The sequence below is a fragment of the Vespa crabro genome, chromosome 1 (genome assembly GCF_910589235.1).
Source record: "Vespa crabro chromosome 1, iyVesCrab1.2, whole genome shotgun sequence".
Taxonomy (NCBI): domain Eukaryota; kingdom Metazoa; phylum Arthropoda; class Insecta; order Hymenoptera; family Vespidae; genus Vespa; species Vespa crabro.
Window position 1 is genome coordinate 23,789,672 of NC_060955.1, and position 20,178 is coordinate 23,809,849.

The 20,178-nt window shown below is 38.4% G+C and overlaps 1 long non-coding RNA gene across 3 annotated transcripts in view; it reads right to left on the reverse strand.

Annotated features, from left to right (window-relative positions):
* LOC124426105 overlaps nucleotides 1-20,178 on the reverse strand; it is a 67,347-nt gene that overhangs the window by 38,350 nt on the left and 8,819 nt on the right. For 2 of the 3 annotated variants that reach the window (XR_006942665.1, XR_006942651.1), the window contains exon 2: nucleotides 8,200-8,428. This is a non-coding gene — a long non-coding RNA (uncharacterized LOC124426105). Of the gene's footprint in view, nucleotides 1-939; nucleotides 975-8,199; nucleotides 8,429-20,178 lie in introns of all 3 variants that reach the window. The other variant, XR_006942661.1, reaches the window with a different exon arrangement.

Sequence of the window (20,178 nt, forward strand, 5' to 3'; positions counted from 1 at the left end):
TATGTCATAAGTATATCTACTTATATGTCCTCCTGTATAAATACGTATATATAAACATACACGTAGATAATAAAACAAAAACAAATTACTTAGAGCTAAAGGAACGTAATAAACCTAGAGTAATCAAATGAAATTCCTAACGTTCTAGCCGACGAAATAGCTGATTAAATACTTAATATCGAGTTTCATGCAGCAAGTAAAAAAAAAGCAAAAGAAAATTGATACGAATGATTAGACAATTTGCAATATTTTTTATCAATTGTATGCATTTTTTGCGTACAATTCTTCTACCATTTGTATTGCAATTTTTTATCAAATTGTACGCATACAGAAACTGATTAAATGTCTCTCTGTTAAAGCTTCATTTACTATGAAAAAAAAAAAAAAAAGAAAGAAAAAGAGAAAGAAGAAAAAAGAAAAGAGAAAAAAGAGGACAAAAAAAAAAGGAAAAGAGATAAAAGCAATTTTAAATGAGCCATTAAATAATTCACGTATAACACTTGTTATGAATCAAACTGTAGAACGTAATGCATACGTACGAAAGTGATTAAAATATCTCTCTATATGTGTCTTATTTCTTTTGTTTTTCGGGTTACATAGAAAGCAGTCATATATTATTCCGTGTTACTAATGAATTATACATACCGCTCGATTATACCTACTCCAACCGGCGAATTTAATTAACGTGTAATTTCATCATTCTATCTTTCTCTCCCTTTTCCTCTCCCTCTTCTGTTCGTCCCACTCCTCACTTCTTACTCTCTTTCTCTCTCTCTCTCTCTCTCTCTTACTTTCTCTTCTCTCCGACGTCATAAGAATATCGAATAGTATACTGGTCTGGTCTCTCTATCGCACGAGAACTGCCCGTTTCCACGCTATCCTCCTCTTACTAACTAAGCCGAGGATTAGATCGTCGGGCTACTAGAGCAAAAGACTTACCTTATTCGTTGTCCTTCTCGTACTAGTGAAGTTAGCTAGGTATAATCACGAAACGAAGGAAATTATTATATGTATGTATGTATGTATATATATATATATATATATATACATACACATAATAATTTATATGTATGTATTTATATATAAAAAGAATCGTAAGAGCCGAGTTAGCAGCGATAGAGAGAAAACTTTATTACGTGGACTTATTAAAAAATACGAATAAAATGTTAAGATAATGAATAAATTCTTGAAGGACTAGCTCTTTATAAGGCTATGGAAAATAATAGAATGAGTTCGTTCTTTATTTTTGTTTTTTGTTTTTATCTCTGTTCACATTGGTCTTAGCCAATGAGATCTCAATGAGGAAGAAAAGAGAGTATAGACTGCAAAAAGCACAAGAAAAGGAAGAATTAGAAGAAGAAGAAGAAGAAGAAGAAGAAGAAAAAGAAGAAGTAATAGTCGGGTGTGAAATATTCGCGACAATAAGGCGTCTTTGAATGGATCTTGAAATCTTGAAAATGTGTGATGGCGGTGCCCCGGCCGATCGGACCGACCGACCGAGTGGGTTAATGGCTCAACTTTTTCATCGATCGTAGGAGCTTTTACGTAAGCCATTCGGGCTTTTAATAAATCATAGAAACGCGTATGTTAGTTCAGTGTGTACCACCCCCGTCCTTGCTACCCCTGTCTATCTATGCTGAAATCAGAAGGAAATAAAGAGAGAGATGGAAAATATCAGACATGCGATCCGACGACGAATCAAGAAAATATCGACAAATGTTCGACGTGTTATAAGTGCATATCTACGTAGTACATGTGTATATGTCTATAAATATATATATGTACATATATATATATATATATATATATATATATATATATATGTCAATCCAGAGATCGATATTTTTCATTTATCAAAATTGTCAGATTCTAATTAAGATCCATCGAGAAAACGTCGTTTTCCTCATTTACGTTTCTGCATCGACTAGAATAAGTATTTACATGTGTGTGTATGTGTGAGACAGAGAAAGAGAGAGAGAGAAAAGGAAAGAATGACGTATTTTCGTGAAAAGCTGGAGAAGGCGATAAAGGAAAGTTCATGTAAAATAATTTTCGCGATAAAACCGATTAACACGAACGTACTCGCGCGCGACAGAGAGAGAGAGAGAGAGAGAGAGAGAGAGAGAGAGAAGGAAAGAGAGAGAATTACTTTTGTAATAGTCATAACGAACAAAGAATTCTCCTTTGATCTCAAGACAGCTGCTTTCAATTGCTTTCTACCTTTTATGATAGCAAACCTTCTATCGATCCTTTTCTCTCTCTCTCTTTCTCTTTCTATATTTACGTATATATATATGTATATGTACGTACGTATATATACATAAGTATATAAAGTTATAGTATTATATACAGATGAAATATATAATAAACGTTCGCTTTGCATAAGAAGTAGCAATCTTTGAATCACCAATTCGTGTTCTCTCGACGACTGCGAAGATGACTACGAAGACGATATTCAGCAACGTTAATGGGAAATTTATTCCCTATCGTTTCAGTACCAACCAATGGGAAACTTTAACATCGAAAAAACGAAGACTGATATTCTCGATCTCGAGGCACGATATTTAATGGGCAATCCTTCCTTTGATAATAAAGTAATCCACGTTCTACGGTTCTACGAGTCATTTTATTCTATTAAAAACGAATCTCCGTTGGAGATCTCCGATCGAGAAAGAAGAAAAAGAGGAAAAGAGTTAGATAAAGAGAGAGAGAGAGAGAGAGAGGGGGGGAGGGGAGGAAGATGGAGAGGTAAGAAGAAAAAAAAGTAAAAAAGAAAAAAAAAATCGAAGATTCGAAGAGAAAAGAGATCGACGAGTATGAAATATCTATTATATATTTATTTCTTTATAGACTTATTCTTGTAGAAAAAAAAAAGATTGAGAGAGAAGTAGTGAAGGGGAGAGAGAGAGAGAGAGAGAGAGAGAAAAAGAGACATAACAAACGCGGGACATGTTATGAATTTCGATAGAACGACGAAGCGTATTCGTACGAAAGGGTAAAAGCGGAAGTGCCGAATTAGGAAGGTTAGGAAGTCGGTTTGCGGTTGGTTCGTAACGACTAAATGTTTAGCATTTTAATGAGTTAGAACACGTCGAGTCATCATCGCGTAGGCGTTCCCACGTACAGTCGGAAACCATAACGACGATGCTTTGATAAGGGTGTTCCTTTTTTTTTTCTTCATTATCTTACATAATTTTTCTTACATTTTTAATAATTTCAATAATTTCAGTTTATATTTTAATTAAATTTACGTTTATTCAATTTTATATATATGTTATTGTTGTCATTGTCCTATCCTCATTAGGGATATTTATTTAACAATACCATGATGTATATAAGTAAGCACGTTACGCGTTACAATTTGAGCCCTGCACGAACTCGCGTGTCGGAAGGATTCAATCATTCGAACAAGATATGTATATAATGATAGCTTACAAATGTGCACTCTTAATTTGTCACGCGATTTACGGTCTTCCGATAAGATCCACCTTCTTTTTCTTTTTTCGTTTTTTTCTGTTTTTTTTTTTGTTTTCCACCTCTCTCTCTCTCTCTCTCTCTTTCTCCCAGGTTTCACCGAATATTCTTATTCACGATTTCGTCTTCTCGGTAATTGTCGAAATAATTCAATTAGTTAGATTCATCGAGTGATCAACGACACCAGACTGTGTCAAATGGCAATGACAATGACACCACTTTGAGACGATAGAATGGAAGAAAGCTTGTGGGGTAGTAGTAGTAGTACTAGTAGTAAGGTAGTGAGCAAGGGAGGGGGTAGTGAAAATTATCAGCGAGTTTGCGAGAGGGGAGGTTCGTTCGTCCTCGAAAATGGGGAAGGGAGATGAAGGACGGAAGGCTTCGGTGCGTTACTACGACGACAGGTTGGCCACGTGATTAACCTAGCGCAGGCCACGGTAACAATTACGGAAACCTCGAAGAGATCCCAAAAGCGAGAGAGAGAGAGAGAGAGAGAGAGAGAGACGGAGATAGACTGACTCGGTTAACACCGTCGAGTGAGAGCTTGATTACATCGCCCTGCGATATTTCACGTCACTTCCGGACTCGCACATCTCTTCCAAGGGTGAGTGGCGTTATGAGACTTCATTTCGTGGGAAGAAGAAAGAGAGGGAGGAAGAGAGATAAATGAGCTCTACAAAGAGAAAGAGAGAGAGAGGACTAGAGGAATATTCGTCTTAGAATTAATTTCAATTGGATTACCGTGAATATTGTCAGTGCTTACGTCGTGAACTCGCATTCCGCTTATACTAGAGTTAAACGAGCCGATGGTATCAACTTGAACGCGTTCTCGCGTGTTATTCGACGATAATTGCTCGAACGGAAAGATAAAAGAGATTAGTTAGACTGGGGAAAATTGAGAGAGAGAGAGAGAGAGAGAAAGCTTATATCGACAACGTTTAATATTTTGATTCTTCGAAATTCAAGAAAAATCTAAAATCCAAGAGATGGATAGGATGCTCTTTTTCGTCTCTCTCTCAAAAAAAAAAAAAAAAAAAAAAAAAAAACAAACAAACAAACAAACAAAAGAGAAAAAAGAAAGAAAAAAAATTATTTGTCATACAATAAGTTTAGGTATATATTCAAGATAATAACCCGGCCAAAACGGGGAAAGAGAAGAAGTTCGAGTTGGAGACCTTCGAGAAGAAAAAAACTAAAGAAAAGAAAAGAAAAAAGAAAAGTTAATCGTGAAAGTATCGTCTCAACTTTTCGATTGGAGGACCAGTAGAACATGTCGCGAGGTAGACACGTAAGAGGAACGAGGACCGATAAGAAAGATCGGCATAACTAAAGAAGAAGAAGAAGAAGCACCAGAAGTAGCGGAAGATGCAGAAGAAGAAAAAAAATGGTCGAAGAGTGGGGACTTAGAAAAAAGAGAATAAAAAAAGAAAGAAAGGAAGAAAGAAAGAAAGAAAGAAGAAAGAAAGAAAGAAAGAAAGAAAGAAAGAAAGAAAGATGATGGAAGAAGGAGTATGGCGCTGATGGTCGGTGGATTTCCTCTCGTTAGTCTCGAACAATGTCGAAGTCGCATCCGCGCGAGAATTCCGCGGCCCCGAGGCTCTTTTCTCGACAATGACGGAAAGCTGGACTCTCACTCTCTCTCTTTCTCTATTTCTATACCTCTCTACCCTTCCCCCTACTCTTTTTCTTTCTCTCTCTCTCTCTCTTTCTCTCTTCGACTTTCTTTCGCACTGACGGCCCTTTCTCGATACGCGAACTCACCCATCAGCAATGCCTTAAGAAAAGAAGGTGGCCAAGAGCAACGCGTTTTCCACGCGGACGGACGTCTTCTCTTCTCTTCTTTCTCACTCTCTTTCTCTCTCTCTCTCTCTCTCTCTCTCTCTCTCTCTCTTTTTCTCTCTGTCTCTACGATATATAGAAGAAAGAGTGAGATAGAAATGAAGAGAAACTCTCTTCCTCCTACTTCACTACTATTTCTTCTTCTTCTTCTTCTTGATACAAGGCTCATTGTTGCCAGTGTCGCGAATCCATTGTACAGGAGTTTCACCGAAGTTCGCCAATTTGCGTTTTTCTTTCGTTCAATGTTACAAAGAGCCTCGAGGAACGAAGGACGTCACCCGATATTATCTTCTCTCTCTCTCTCTCTCTTTTTCTTTCTTATAAACACACATACACACATATAGATAGACAGATAGATTAGATAGATGGATAGATAGTTAGAAATAGAAAAAGAAAGAGAGAGAGTGTGTGTGAGTCGTCGTCGCTTCATCTTCGTTTTTTTCTTTTTCAGGGTAAAAGTTAAGGGAGGGATTCTTTTATGCAAATCCGTCGCCGCGTAAAGGAAGTTAAAAGGAAACCAAAGATGCTTTTGCTGCCAGTGCTGTTGCTATTGAAGGAATAGGACGACGACAATAATAATGATGACGATGACGACGATGATGACAATTAATAATAATAATAACAATCATCGTGCATTATTACGATAATGACGATAATGTGCCAGAGAAGTCAGATAATGTGAGAAAACCAAAGATTTCGAGGTCATTTGTCTCCGTGGCTAGTTTCGTTATATAATTATTATCATATTCTTATTTTTTATTTTTATGCGACGATATTCTCGTGCGTTGTATATAGAAAGAAGAAAAGAGAGAGAGAGAGTAACACGAATATGCTCGAGGGGGTCAAACGTTAAGCGTAGCTGAAATCCGAAACGGGACGTTCGAGAAAGGGACACGTGACGACGGATAAGGGTCGGTGGAGAAAGGGTGGGTGGGTTAAGGGGAAAGGAGAAGAAGGGCAAGCGATAAAAAAGGAAAGTACGAACGAACGAACGAACGAACGAAAGAAAGAAAGAAAGAAAGAAAGGAAAGAAGGAGCACAGAGTGCTTCTGAAGCCTCCGGCGATCGAAAAGTTTTGTTGAAAATTTGCGCGACGTTGACACGGCCATAAGGGGATGATTTTCGACGCCTTCGGACACCTGAGAATCTCGATCGGAATCCGTCTCGAGATGAAAACTCCTTACGCTTCAAGGAAAAGGACTATGCTCGAAATAATCTCTCCTAAAAGGGATCTCCTACCTACGTCCATCGTCCTTCGGATTTTATTATCTTCAAATCTCATGACTTTTTTTTTGAAACAGTCAAATAATACTTCACGATCTAGAGGATCTGGATTATATATATATATATATATATATATATATATAGACACATTTTTTTTTAACGAAAAATCATTGCAATTAATTTATACGAGAGGACAATCTCATAATTATTAATAAATACTTTGTATATATTATACATTGTGCGCCAATTTCGTTTTACTTTCCTCGATTGATAAAGAAAATTTCTACACTCGTATATTTCGAAGATAAAACAAAGAAAAAGTTAGCTTATGAAGTCTCGGAAAGGAGTAACTAATTTTTTTTTTGTTTTTAAATCACCTTTTGATCTGCTATTAAAAATTTCGACCTTGATTACTAACTCGGTCGAAATAATATAGAATACCAGTGTATATCAAAGCGAGGGAAAATTTTTACGTCTTAAGAACGTTTAAATCCAATTTAGAGATAATGTGGATTTATTGGAAAATAGAAGAAAGAAAAGAAAAGAAAAAAAAGAAAAAGAAAATTATGCCTAACGCGACATCGAATTGTTCTATTTTCTCAAATAAATGTTGATCACTAAACGAATAAACGAATAATAGTCGCCGCATAGACTTAATCGGCCGTAATGAACTCGCATCGATCAACGCGACGATTTAATGGCTCGCTTTACCTCTGCCCTGGCACCACCCGCCACCCCATCCCCATCTTCTCGGTCTCTTTCTCGCGCCCAACCACCACCACCAACCCCCCTTTTCTCTCTAGTTATATCGCTTATATAGGTACGTTGTGTGCCTGATACCGTTGAATATATACCATTTGAAAGGTTTCGCAGCGTGAATTAAATGCCCGACCGTTTTATCGTCGAAATCGAATGAATATCTTCCCTCGAACTTTTCCATCGAAGTGCGACCATCCCTTCTTACCGCCTCCACCACCTCCAATAAGACCAATACCACCATCACAACCATCATCACCACCACAACGATCACTACTACCGTCACCAACCTTTTCTTCCTTCCTTTTTCTCCTCGAACGGTCTCTATGAAAGGCACAAAAGTTCTCACTCCGCTCGTTAGGAGTAAATTTTTTTACATACAAGAGAGAAAGAAAGAGAGAAAGAGAAAGAGAGAGAGAGAGAGAGAGTTTGAGGCGAATCAGGTCAGCTTTCTTTACCATTTTTATGGGATATCTTTCTAAGGGAGAGAAACGACAAAGGATTTCGAAGGATGAGAAAAAGAAAGAGCGAGAGAAGGTGGTACTGTGGTGCTCTTGCAGTATGTTAGAGCTAGCGTCTCGAGAGGCTGCGGACTTAAAGCCTCTTCGCAGTCGGTCACAATGCTCCCGCATATATATATATATATATATATATATATATACATATACACACGTATAAGTAAGTATAAAATACTTACGGAAAAGACACGTGTATGTATGCGTGTTAGATCTTAGTTGCTTGTTTGCGGTCTTACGCGACATGTTCGTGTATATATGCAAGCTCGACGAAAGCGGAGTATGAAAAACTGAGAGAGAGAGAGAGAGAGAGGGGGAGAGAAAGAGAGACATATAACAGAAGAAGAGTGGGAACGGTAGCGGGTACTGATGGAATTAAAATGGGACTTACGCAAGAGCCGTCGTAGCAACTGGATAACGCCTCGAAGCCGTCAAAGTGTTATCGTCGTTCTCGATTCCTTCCTTCTTTCCATCTCTTAGAAAGCCGCGAGTCATTTCTTTTTTCCTCCATTTTTTTTTACTTTCTTCTTTCTCTCTTTCTCTTTTTTCTTTTTACCTTTCCTTTTTACCTTTTTCTGAACGACGAGATTCATTCCTTTGTTCACGTTTTTAGGACGATTCTGAAACAAGAAGGGAAAAAGCGTGCCATTCATTAAAAATGCATCTGCGAATCATATACGTTGTATATATATACATATATATATACGACAATCAATTTCTTGATAAAGTAAAGATACGTATGTGTGTATTTCGATGTGCTCGATAAAAGTTTTTAGTAATGATCTAAATCAAAATATACTTTTCTCTATGAAAAATGTTCAAATTCAAATGATATAATCAGCTTATATGATTGATTATAAATTTTAACAATAATAATAATAATAATAATAATAATAATAATAATATTAATATTAATAATAATAATGATAATGATAAATTATACGGCAATATTAATAATATGGGAAAGTTTGTGGAAACATTATCATTATAATAATTCAGTGCGATAGTATCGAGATCGGTTCGAGTAGGAAAACTATGATAGCTGGTAAGCGTACAGAGAGTCGCATCTCGTCGGCGGGAACTTTCAAAGTTACGGGAGCAATACCGTTACGTGCTTCAAAATGCAAGGATCATTTCCGTCGCGGCGTTCGACCACATTGTTATATTTCAGGCAACATCCGATATAACGCGCATACTAAACAGGACAGGGTTAGGTACATATATATATATATATATATATATACTAGGTGGTATCGAGTGAACATAATTTGCGACATTGTTCAAAAGTTATTACGCGATATATGTATATATATATATATATATATAATATAGGTAAACGCGTATACATACATACATATATAATACCAACAAGATCATAATAATAATTGTTATTGCAATTAGAATGATTGAACAGATATTTTCGTTATACTGTTTTTCTTATATAGAAGTAGTACAAATTTATAACAAATGAAAATAAGTTTTCGCGATGATCGATTAAATAGAAATTAGATGAATTAATGAACGTATAAATGATAATACAAATATGTCACACCCTTTAAAAGGTTCTCTTTAAGTAGTCCGGGGCTGAGTCATATTTCTCTCGTTGATCTGATCGCAATAAAAAAAGAAACAAACAAAAAGCAAAGGAAAAAAAAAAAGGAAAAAAGAAAATAATAATGTTCTAGTCGAGACGAGAAGAGAGTCAGGTCTAAAAATGTCGATCTATGCGTCGTTACGGGTCACCCTGTATATATCCACGTCCAAATATCGTTCAAAGAACTTACACAGAGGCGTTCGTACAAGCTCGTATGTGTACTTTGGGATCCCTTCCTAAGCGAATATCCAACCCCCGAAGCTCCTCTCTCTCTCTCTCCCTCGTTCCGAAGCGAAGGAAGCCGTATGTGCATTGGACATTGATTTTAAACGTATATCGTTCGGGAAAAAGTGCAAAAAAGAGTGGCTTTCGCGCGCACCAACGCTACGTCAAGTCGGTCTATCGCTTCTAGGTAGGTAGGTAGGTAGATAGGTGGATAGGTATTACTAGGGTAGGTAGATATGTATGTACGTGTGTGTGTGTGTGTGTGTAAAAGAGAGAGGATGTTCGAAAGATGGATATGGAAAAGAGACTTTGGGCGTCGATCGACTTGATGGACTGACAAAAGTGTGGGAGCGATGTGCCGATGCCAATGGCGTAGACACGTCTATGTATTTTTATGAATATTTAATTATAAAGATTCGACGACCGGCCAATCGATCGATACGAAGAATATTAATTATTTTTTTTCGATGTAAAAAAAAAAAAGATTAAAGCTACTTCGTTTTATATTAAATTTCTACGATTAAATCGATAATTACGTACAAATAAATATATAGATTAAATCAATGATTTTATTTATCAGAAAATTTATGTATCTGTTGTATTAATGTGAAAGTTCAATCGAAAAAAATAAAAAGGAGAAATGTATCGAGTCATTAATTATATATATATATATATATATATATATATATATATATATATATATATATATATATATATATATATATATATATATATATATAAATATATATATAAAAGAAAAGAAAAATTGAGATATTCCATAAGGGAATGAGGCATGTGCATACGCCACTGTCCAGATACGCTTCTCCAAAGTTATTTTGCGGAGAGGTGGAGGCGAGAAGCAGAGACTGTCTGATACAGAGAAAGAAAGAAAGAGGACCGACCAACCGTACATACATATACACATATATACAAACATACATATATGTATACGTAGGCGCGTGCACCTTTATATACACGAGGAAGCGTGCGTGAGGTGAGTACATAAGAGCGCGTGCGCAAGTGAGAGAGAGAGAGAAGAGAGGTAGACGAACGAGCGAGGGTGGTGAGAAGGGAGAGAAATATGCGACAGAGAGAGAGAGAGAGAGAGAGAGAGAGAGAGAGTCAGGGTGGAAGCTGGCTCGACGTACATACGAAGGGGTGTGACGTGAGAGGGGTACGAGCGTAATATTGGAACCCCAAACGGTAATCGATATCACATCTCTCTCTCTCTCTCTCTCTCTCTCTCTCTCTCTCTCTGCATGTATATTCAACCATCGTCCGCGATTTTCCAAAAGGAACCCCTTAATAAAACTGCTTAGGAGATCTACTACGTATCTATCTCTATTTCTCTCTTTTTTTTTCTCCCACATCCAAGTCTGTTCATATCTTCATCTCTCTCAGTACTCTCACTCATTCCTAGTTTTCCTTCTACCTCTCTATTTCTCTCTCTCTCTCTCTCTCTCTCTCTCTCTCTGTCCCTATATATATATATATCTTTTTCTTTTCTTATGTCTATGTTACTTCATCCGTTTCATTCGGGTATATCATATATTGCGAGGACTGGCCTCCTATATAAAAGTCGATTCTCACGAGAAAGGAAAATGTGCATGGGGAAAGAACTTTTGCAATCGTAATAGGAACACCACGATCCCGTTAAAAAGCATGAACGACGAGAAAGCCCATTGATATCTTTCGCGTGAACGATAAGGTAAGATCTATGTTTCTTCTTCTTCTTCTTCTTCTTTCTCTTTTTCTTTCTTTCTTTCTTTTTTTTTTCTTTTCTTTCTCTCGAAGAAGAGGAAGAGCTTCGCTTTCCCTTCGACTCGCACAAAATTACGTTTATTCTTTATGAACCTCCTTTGGCTATTTCCTCTGTCTTCTTCCCTCCCTCCTCCTCACACCCGTCTATTCCACTCATAGGTTCCTTCTTTATTCTTCTTCTCTTCGGTAAACGTATTTAGTTTGCCCGGCTTGCTCTTTTATTTTTCTTAACGAGAGCGACGAAAATCTCGAAAAGAAATCGACGAACGAAAGAGAAAATTATTGTTAATGCGAGAAAGGATTAGGTTGGTTAGTTAATTCTTATATGTCGAATCCGATTCATCTCATTTAGAAATTTTTCGAAACTCAAAAGAGATCATTCTTCTTCTTTTTTTCTTTATAACGACGACAACGACGAATCATACTCGATGGAACTTCAAGTTTCGGTATTGTACTCCAAAGATCGATTTAAAATTTTAAATAACGCGTCTAATGCTTTATATAAATCGAAAGGAATTATACAGGAGAAATAAAATAAATAGATAAATAAATTAATAAATTAATTAATTAAATAAAAAGAGAAAAGAAAAGAGAGGAAAGAAAGTAATAACAAATCGTTGATTTAATTAACGATAAAAATGAAGCGTGGATATTTGCTTCATTTTCATTGACGTACATGTATGAATACGAAAATAAAAGAGAATACATGGGCTTTTTAAAAGTTCGTTCGATCGCGAAGACGAGTGAGATTTTTCCGAATCATTCAGAATTATTTATAGAAAATCGTAATAAATAAAAAAAAGAAAAAAGAAAAAAAAAGTAAAAGAAAAATAAATCAAAATGTACATAGACGTTCTCTCGCGAGGACGACGACGACGACGACGACGACGACGACGACGACGACGACACAACAACAACGACTACGACGACAACGACATCCCTTTTCCGGATACTCGATTTCCTCGACGGGAGTTCATTAAAACGGCCGTATGATCTCGTTAACGCGTCGAAGCATCAATCAGCCCAGGTAACTGTATTTACGCTATCGCCGTCGAGATCGATCGAAAAACTCCTCTCCGATGGCCTCCCCGCCACTCGCCCGCCCGCGAGCTCTTCAGATCAAACTAATAACCTAATTTGTCCGACACTAAAATGTCTTTCCTTCTCCCTCTCTCTCTCTCTCTCTCTCTCTCTCTCTCTCTCTCTCTCTCAAATGCATTTTCTAGCATTACCATTGAGATTGCCAGCTTTTTCTCGAATTGTTAATGGACGAAGAAAGTAAGAAAAGAAAGAGAGTAAGAGAAAGAGAAAGAGGGAGAGAAAAAAATCATAAAAAGAAAATTATCCTTGTTAATTTGACATAATTTAAGAGTCAGTTTAAAAATTACATTTCATCCAATTCTCTCTCTCTCTCTCTCTCCCTCTCTGTCCCTATTGTAGGACGGAATAAACCAAAATGCGAATAAGGAAAATCCAAGAGAAAAGGACGTTGATCCTTGCAGAGTAGGGTAGGTCGCTCAGCATTTTGGTGGGTCGAATCCTCTCTCTACCGCAAGACGTTACACACTATACTATGCTAATTAGCCGGTAGAAACTTGCCGAGCGAATAGTACCGGCTTCGCGGCGAACTATGCCCGCATGCCCCTTGGGTACCAAATACCAGCACCAGGGAGGTTGGCTATGGCGGTGCCGACATTACTAAAATGTCAGAGAATGTCACCCATCTCATAATCTATGTCCCACGACCTTCTCCCCTTCCTACTCCTCGGAGACCCTCCTCCTCCTCCTCATCCTCTTCTTCCTCCTCTCTCTCTCTCTCTCTTTACCTCTGTCGTTCCGCTCGATCCCACCCTTTTTCCCCTCTAACATCCCTCTCGCAAGCCACTCCTATCCGCATTCTCGCGAGAAATTAATTTGGCCCTATTAAAATGATCACTTCTGGATTTAAGTTACGATCACAGTGCTACCGGCACTCTGTGCTTCTCTCTCTCTCTCTCTCTCTCTCTCTCTCCCTGCGTTTTATCTACGTCTACTTCTTCCTCTTCCTCTCTATATCTCACTCTCTTATATGCACATATACCTGGTGCATATAAGAGAGAAATATCAAATCTCACACCCTCTTCCTCTTTCTCACTCGCTCGTTCTTAGCAGTCACTTCGTTCCTCCATCCTTTTTGCCTATATATATGCACTTATGTGCAGAGAGAGAGAGAGTGAGAGAGAGAGAGAGAAACTGTTCTGGTGCAAAGGTATTTCTCTCTTTCTCTCACTCTCGACTTCATTCGTTCTCGTCGTCGTCGTCGTTGTCGTCGTCGTCGTCATCGTCGACTCCTCGAGGGAAGAGAACCACACATGAATGGAATGTATGCGTGGAAATAGTGTTGATACAGAGAAGGTAGAAAGAAAACGAAGAAAAAAGTTTAATTTCATTTATAAAACGTAAAGATGAGTTTTTTAATAAAATATACTGTATTTCTGACGAATGAATTTCGACGATTTTATCGATTTGATGTATCTTGTGATAAAAGATCGTTAAAAAAAAAGAAAAGAAAAAAAAAAAGGAAAAGGATAAAAAAGTAAGAAAAAAAAGAAAAAAATAAAAAAAAAAGAAGAAGAAAAAAATGAAAAATTAAATAAAGTCAATTGCAAGTTTGCTGAGTTGAAACAAAAATTAATTAATTATTCCCACAAAAAAAAGGAAAAAGAAAAAAAAGAAAAAAAATTATTCTACTATATGGAACGTCCGCAAGAAGAGAAGGTAGATGAGGTGGGATGAGGGTGAGAAGGGTGGGGAGGGGGAAAGCGAAGGATTTTTCACGCTTAACGCGATAATAATGCGAATGAAATTTTCGTTATCGTCGCGTACGATCGTCGTATCGTCGAGCGTAGGAAGGATAATTGGTAACGGGGTTGCGAGGAGAGGGAGAGAGAGAGAGAGAGAGAGAGAGAGAGAGAGAGAGAGAGAGAGAGAGATAAGCGCATCGAAGTGCGCGCGAACGATATGCTTTCTAATATTTGCACGCTTTGATTGGAATTTGCCCAGACGACGTTCAAATTAATTACATACTTTTTGCGCGCTTCCCGCATCAACTCGGGAAATTCGTGAGAGAATCGAGACCGATTGATATTACGCGCTCGATCGTTTTGCGCGTTACTACGACGACGATGAGAAATATTTTATTTATCTAGGTTGCGTCTATTAAAAAAAGAAGGAAAAAGAGAAAGAGAGAGAGAGAGAGAGAGAGAGAGAGAGAGAGAGAAAGAAAGCATAAAATTAATCATAACCCAAGGAGGGAGGAAAAAAAATGAGAAAAGAAAAAGAAAAAGGGAAAAAAGGGGAGGTGGGGAGAAAAAAGGAAGAAAAAAAGAAAAAAAAAAGAAGAAATTAATGTCGGAATACTTGTGCGAATACTTAGACGAATTTTTAACGAGTCGAATAAGGAAAGATAAATTTTCCGTCTCTCTTTCTCTCCCTCGTACTACTCATTCATTCACTCACTCACTCACTCACTCACTTACTCTTTCGGTACGTCAATCACAGAGAGAAACGTATACGTTGAATTTTCCTTGCCGACGAGGCACGTAAAGTTACACTTGGAGTTCTCTCGAAATTAATTAAAATTTAGAAACCCGTTGCGCCAAATACCGTATCGCCTTTTGCACGTTCTTTCAAGATAGAACGAGAGCTACACACATACACTCATACACATAGAAAGAGAGAGAGAAAGAGAGAGAGAGAGAGAGAGAGAGAGAGAGAGATAAAAGTGAGAAGGATGGCGACAGAAAAGATCCTCTTTTCCGCGAGATTTTGTCGGCAATAATCGCTAATTACGCACCATCGAGTCGGCACTAATTAACTCGAGGCGCACACTTTAATTAGACGCACGTGCCCCGTCCATTGCTCGTAGTCTCTCTCGCTTTCTCTCTCTTTCTCTCTCACTATCCTTTCGTGCACGAAATTCCGTGTCGCGGAAGCGGAAACTTCCTTCTCAATGAGACAGCTCGCTCGTACGACCGCGAAAAGGACAGCCTTTCGTTTTTCAAGCCTCGAATCGATTGTATCGACTTTCCTTCTCAAACACTCCTCTTAAGAGCGAGAGAGAGGGGGAGAGAGAGAGAAAAATAGAGAAAAGTGTGTCGAGGAAACGTAACACGGTCGAGACATATTTAGAAATGGCTGATCATCTCGTTATCTCGAGTATGTCTTACTCGTTGTGCTCTTGATACTCCTTAATTAAAAATAGCTGATGAGAGAGAGAGAGAGAGAGAGAGAGAAAGAATTCTCGTTTGGCTTGATAGCTCGTTTGGAATTACTATATTCATTGAGAGTAGTTTTTTCTTCTTTCTGTTTCTCTCTCTCTCTCTCTCTCTCTCTCTCTCTCTCTCTCTCTTACGACAAAACGACAAACGAGTATAAGAAATTCTTAGCCGATATAATAACAGATACCTATATAAGTATGTATCGTACTTAAATAAACACGTTTTCTTCCCCTTTGTTAAAATTAATCGATGAATTTATATATATGAAAACGAATTAGAAGAAAAATCATACGTACGTACATACATACATAGACACGTATTTACATATGTACATACCTACGTACGTATATCGGTATATAAACACGTTTTGTCGGACGATCAACGACAATGCACCGCATACCACTACGTATGGATGGATGCATGCATGCATATATGTATGTATGCACGTACATATGTAGGATATATTACGTGTTGCTTCGTGTATAATGCTCGCTAGGCATTATGCGAACGATGAACGATGACTCGAATGCGTTCACCATTCGTGCCGTGACATATCGCATCGCGTCGCGTCACGTCGCACCTTCCGTCATTCTCGATGATGTATGAAGTAGGGTCTCCTATGTGCTTTCTTAAGGGCTTAGGGCCGTATCTGAGACACCGTTAAAAGAGATAGAGAGGGAGATAGAAACGGAGATAGAGACAGAGATATAGATAGAGAAAGAGAAAGAGAGAGAGAAAGAGGAATGAAGAGGCGTTCATGTTCCTCTAATATCGCTCAGACTTTTCTCTCTCTCTCTCTCTCTCTCTCTCTCACTCATCCTGCAAGGGATGATAACCGTTATACCGAATGGATATGAGTAAACACTAGGAGATAGCCAGCCGAAATGCTCACTCCGTCGGAAATTTCAACATTTTTAAACGCTCTCAGGAAGGAGAAAACGGTGCTTCGAATGAGTTTTCTGAAAAACCTGGCCCCATAAGTATGAGCGAGAGCAAAAGAAGAGAGGTGAGGAGAGAGAGAGAGAGAGAGAGAGAGAGAGAGAGAGAGAGGAAGAGGAAGGGAGAGAGTATTCGTTCGTCGGGATAAATACCTCAACTCTATTTACCGTACTCTATTACTATTTATGATAGGATACTTATATGCACTTTTGCCAAGAGATAACTTTTTTATTTCACTACTTAAATTGAAATATGTGAAATAAAGAAATTTTGACGACTACACGATAGTAAAACAAAAAAAGAAAAAAAGAAAAAAGAAGAAAAAAAAGAAAAGAGGAAAAGAAAGAACAAAAAACAGATTGTCGTTTATGCGCGCGTGCGCCTTTGTAAATGGAATACTTCGTTGACCGCAAAATGGTGCGCTACACGTAACCACGATCTCTTTTTCCGGCGAAACACCATTTACGAAACGTGCTTATCTTTTTAGTACCATAATCCAAAGAAAAAAGAAATAGAAAAGGGAAACCGGAAAAAAAGGAAACGTGGTGATACGAGCTCGTTGAAGGGAGAACATTAGCGATATATAAAAAAGGTAGGTAAATAATCCTTCGAACAGATTCATGGTTTGATAAAATGCGAAGAAATAGCAGAAGAAAAAGCTGAAGAAAAAGTAGAAAAAAGAGAGAGAGAGAGAGAGAGAGAGAGAGAGAGAAAGAGAGAGTAGATATAAAGAAGAAGCTTCGTTGAAAAGACAGAGAGAGAGAGAGAGACGAGGGAAAAAGGAGGGGGAGGGGGAAGAGAACCGCTACGATTACCCTGCGTGGTTTCATCTTCATTTTTTACGCACGTCAAAGTACGAAAGCAACCTGAAAAGGACGCCTCTGCATCGAAAGGAAAGGAGTGCTTGAAGAGAAAGCGAGAGAGAGAGAGAGAGAGAGAGAGAGAGAGAGAGAAAGAGGAAAGAGGGTTGGTTTCTTGCTGCAGGATGTCGGTGTGAAAGGAGGAAGCAAAGAAAGTCGATCTCGATTTTCCGAGGGCTGACAAAATATTTGCAAGCTTTTCACCTCTCTTTCTCTCTCTCTCTCTCTCTCTCTCTTTCTGTCATCGTTCCTGTCTCTAACCATCACGCATTTTCTCGTTTCTCGATATCGACGACTCCCTTATTTCTTTCCTTTTCTGTCTATCTCTTTCTTTCTTTCTTTCTTTATATCTTACTTTCTTTTTCTCGCATCCAAAAGTTTTCGCTGCCCAAAGCGACTTCCCTCCCTATCGAAATCTACCCCTTACTATTTCTTCCCCCCCCCCTTCACTCACCCTCTTTCTTTATAGAGAGGAGCACAGGCCCCACTTTCTCCTACCCCTCAATTCTTTCTCATTTTAACCACGCTCTTTTTCTTTCCAATGCCTTTACATTTTTCCTTCTATCATATCTCTCTCTCTCTCTCTCTCTTTTTCTTTTGTCTTTTATTTTTTACCCGTTATGCATCGAGGAAATATGAATCCTTCGTTTCGTCCGCATTGTCTAGGATCTCTGTTTGCTCACCTCCTTCTCTCTCCCTCTCTCTCCCTTTCTCCGCATATATATATATATATATATCCGTACGTGCATGTGTGTGTACGAAGTCGTGTGTGCACGTACAGCGAGCAAATGGCGTACACATACGTACGTACATACATACATACATGCATACATATACATATATATATATATATATATATATATATATATATATATATATATATATATGTATGTCCTAGGTACGAGCAGACGATGTGACAAAGATCGATCGACAGCTCCGGCCTCCGGGAAAGGCAAAAAGGAGGAAAAGAGGGAAAAAGAGTCTGGCCGAATGGCCAAACGAACGCGCGTCGGACTACGCGAAATGCGGAATACGCGTTAGTAGATAGGAGAACACATTGGATTTTTATTTTGAATTCGACCGAGTCCAATAGGATTCGATGGACGTTACGCTTCCCGTTGATGCTCCTCCATGTTCGTTCAGAAGAGTTTCGATTTCATTAGATTACTGGATACCGTTATTTCGATAATTATGTCTCATAATCAAAAATGATCAATTGATTCCTTATTTCATTTTTTTTTGTTTTCTTTTATTAATGAAATTTATTAATCAGACAAACAAGATTCATTCTAATAGCTAATATCTTGAATCGTTTAACGTTGAAACGAATTCTAGGTCGATTTGAAACGCGTCAATCTCTCTGTCAGGGTTTTCACCTTTTCCTCTAGGAGGTGTTAGCTATCTCGGCCGATGTACTACATACTACGGCGGCTTTCTTCCCTTTCCATGCTCTTTCAACTTCTACTACTACTACTACTACTACTACTACTACTTCTTCTTCTTCTTCTTCTTCTTCCTCTTCCTTTTCCTCTTTCACCACCTCCTCCTTCTTTCTCACTTCTTGAGTCTTCACATTGTACCTATGCCGTGCAACGACGAGGCTCCCAGTACTCTGTTGTGTTCGTAAAACAGCCACTTTTCCACCCTGTACTCTCGGAGAGCCCTCGAGGTTTCTTTGTTCGATTTCGAAGTACCGTTCCATCCTTCTTCTCTCTCTCTCTCTCTCTCTTTTTCTCGTACCATTCTCTCACGTTTTTTTCGAAGACGTCTATGATAGATAGATAGATAGATAGATAGATAGATAGATAGAGAGAGAGAGAGAGAGAGAGAGAGAGAGAGTGTATCGTTCGATCTAGTATCGATTACGTTCGATCTAAAACGGATACAATTAGAGCCACTGAAAGTTAGAGTGTGTACGAAAAAAAAAGAAAGAAAAAGAAAGAGAAGGAAAAAGAGGAAAAGAAAGAAAAGCACGAACACAATTTTTAGGACGATCTTGGATCGCAAAAGTACTCTTAAAAAAAATTAAAGAAAGAAAAATGAAAAGAAAATATTCAGGGACAAAGGATGACCGATCGAGGAAAGAACAGCAGTTGAAAGTTCGGTTAAACGACGATTAATGAACTTTGAAAGTTGAATTCGAGGAATAGCAACCGAATTGATTTGGTTATATTCTTCTGAATGTCATGGATCGAAAAGGCGTTTGAGAGAACGACTTTTCTTGAGAGGGTAAGTCGTCGTCGTCGTCGTCGTCGCCGTAGTCGTCGTTCTTGGGGGTGGTAGCAGTCGGGGTTGGAGGGGAACGGAAAGAAGGCGGAAACGCAAACAAGAGAATTAACCGACGTCGCGGCGGAGAGTTAATTGGGCGTAAAGTTCAAAGAGGACAAGAGTGCCGTAGAAGTGACTATCCCCCGTCCACCCTTTTCTCCGTTTTATTCGACGAAAAGCATCCTTTTCCTTTTTTTTTTTCCTTTTTTTTCTTTTTCCTTTTTTTCTTCTTCTTCTACTGTTTTTTTCCCTCGAAAACCTTTTTAGAACCTCTTCTCCGGATTGAATAGAGACAAGGGAACAATTACCAGGACCGTGTTACCCTAATCCGAAAATCCTGTTACTCCGCGATCCGCTCTCGACTCCTTTGCCCCTCCACCTCTCTCCTCCTCCTCTCTCTCTCTCTCTCTCTCTCTCTTCTTTTCCCATCCTCAACCTCATTCCACCCTACTCCACCTCACATC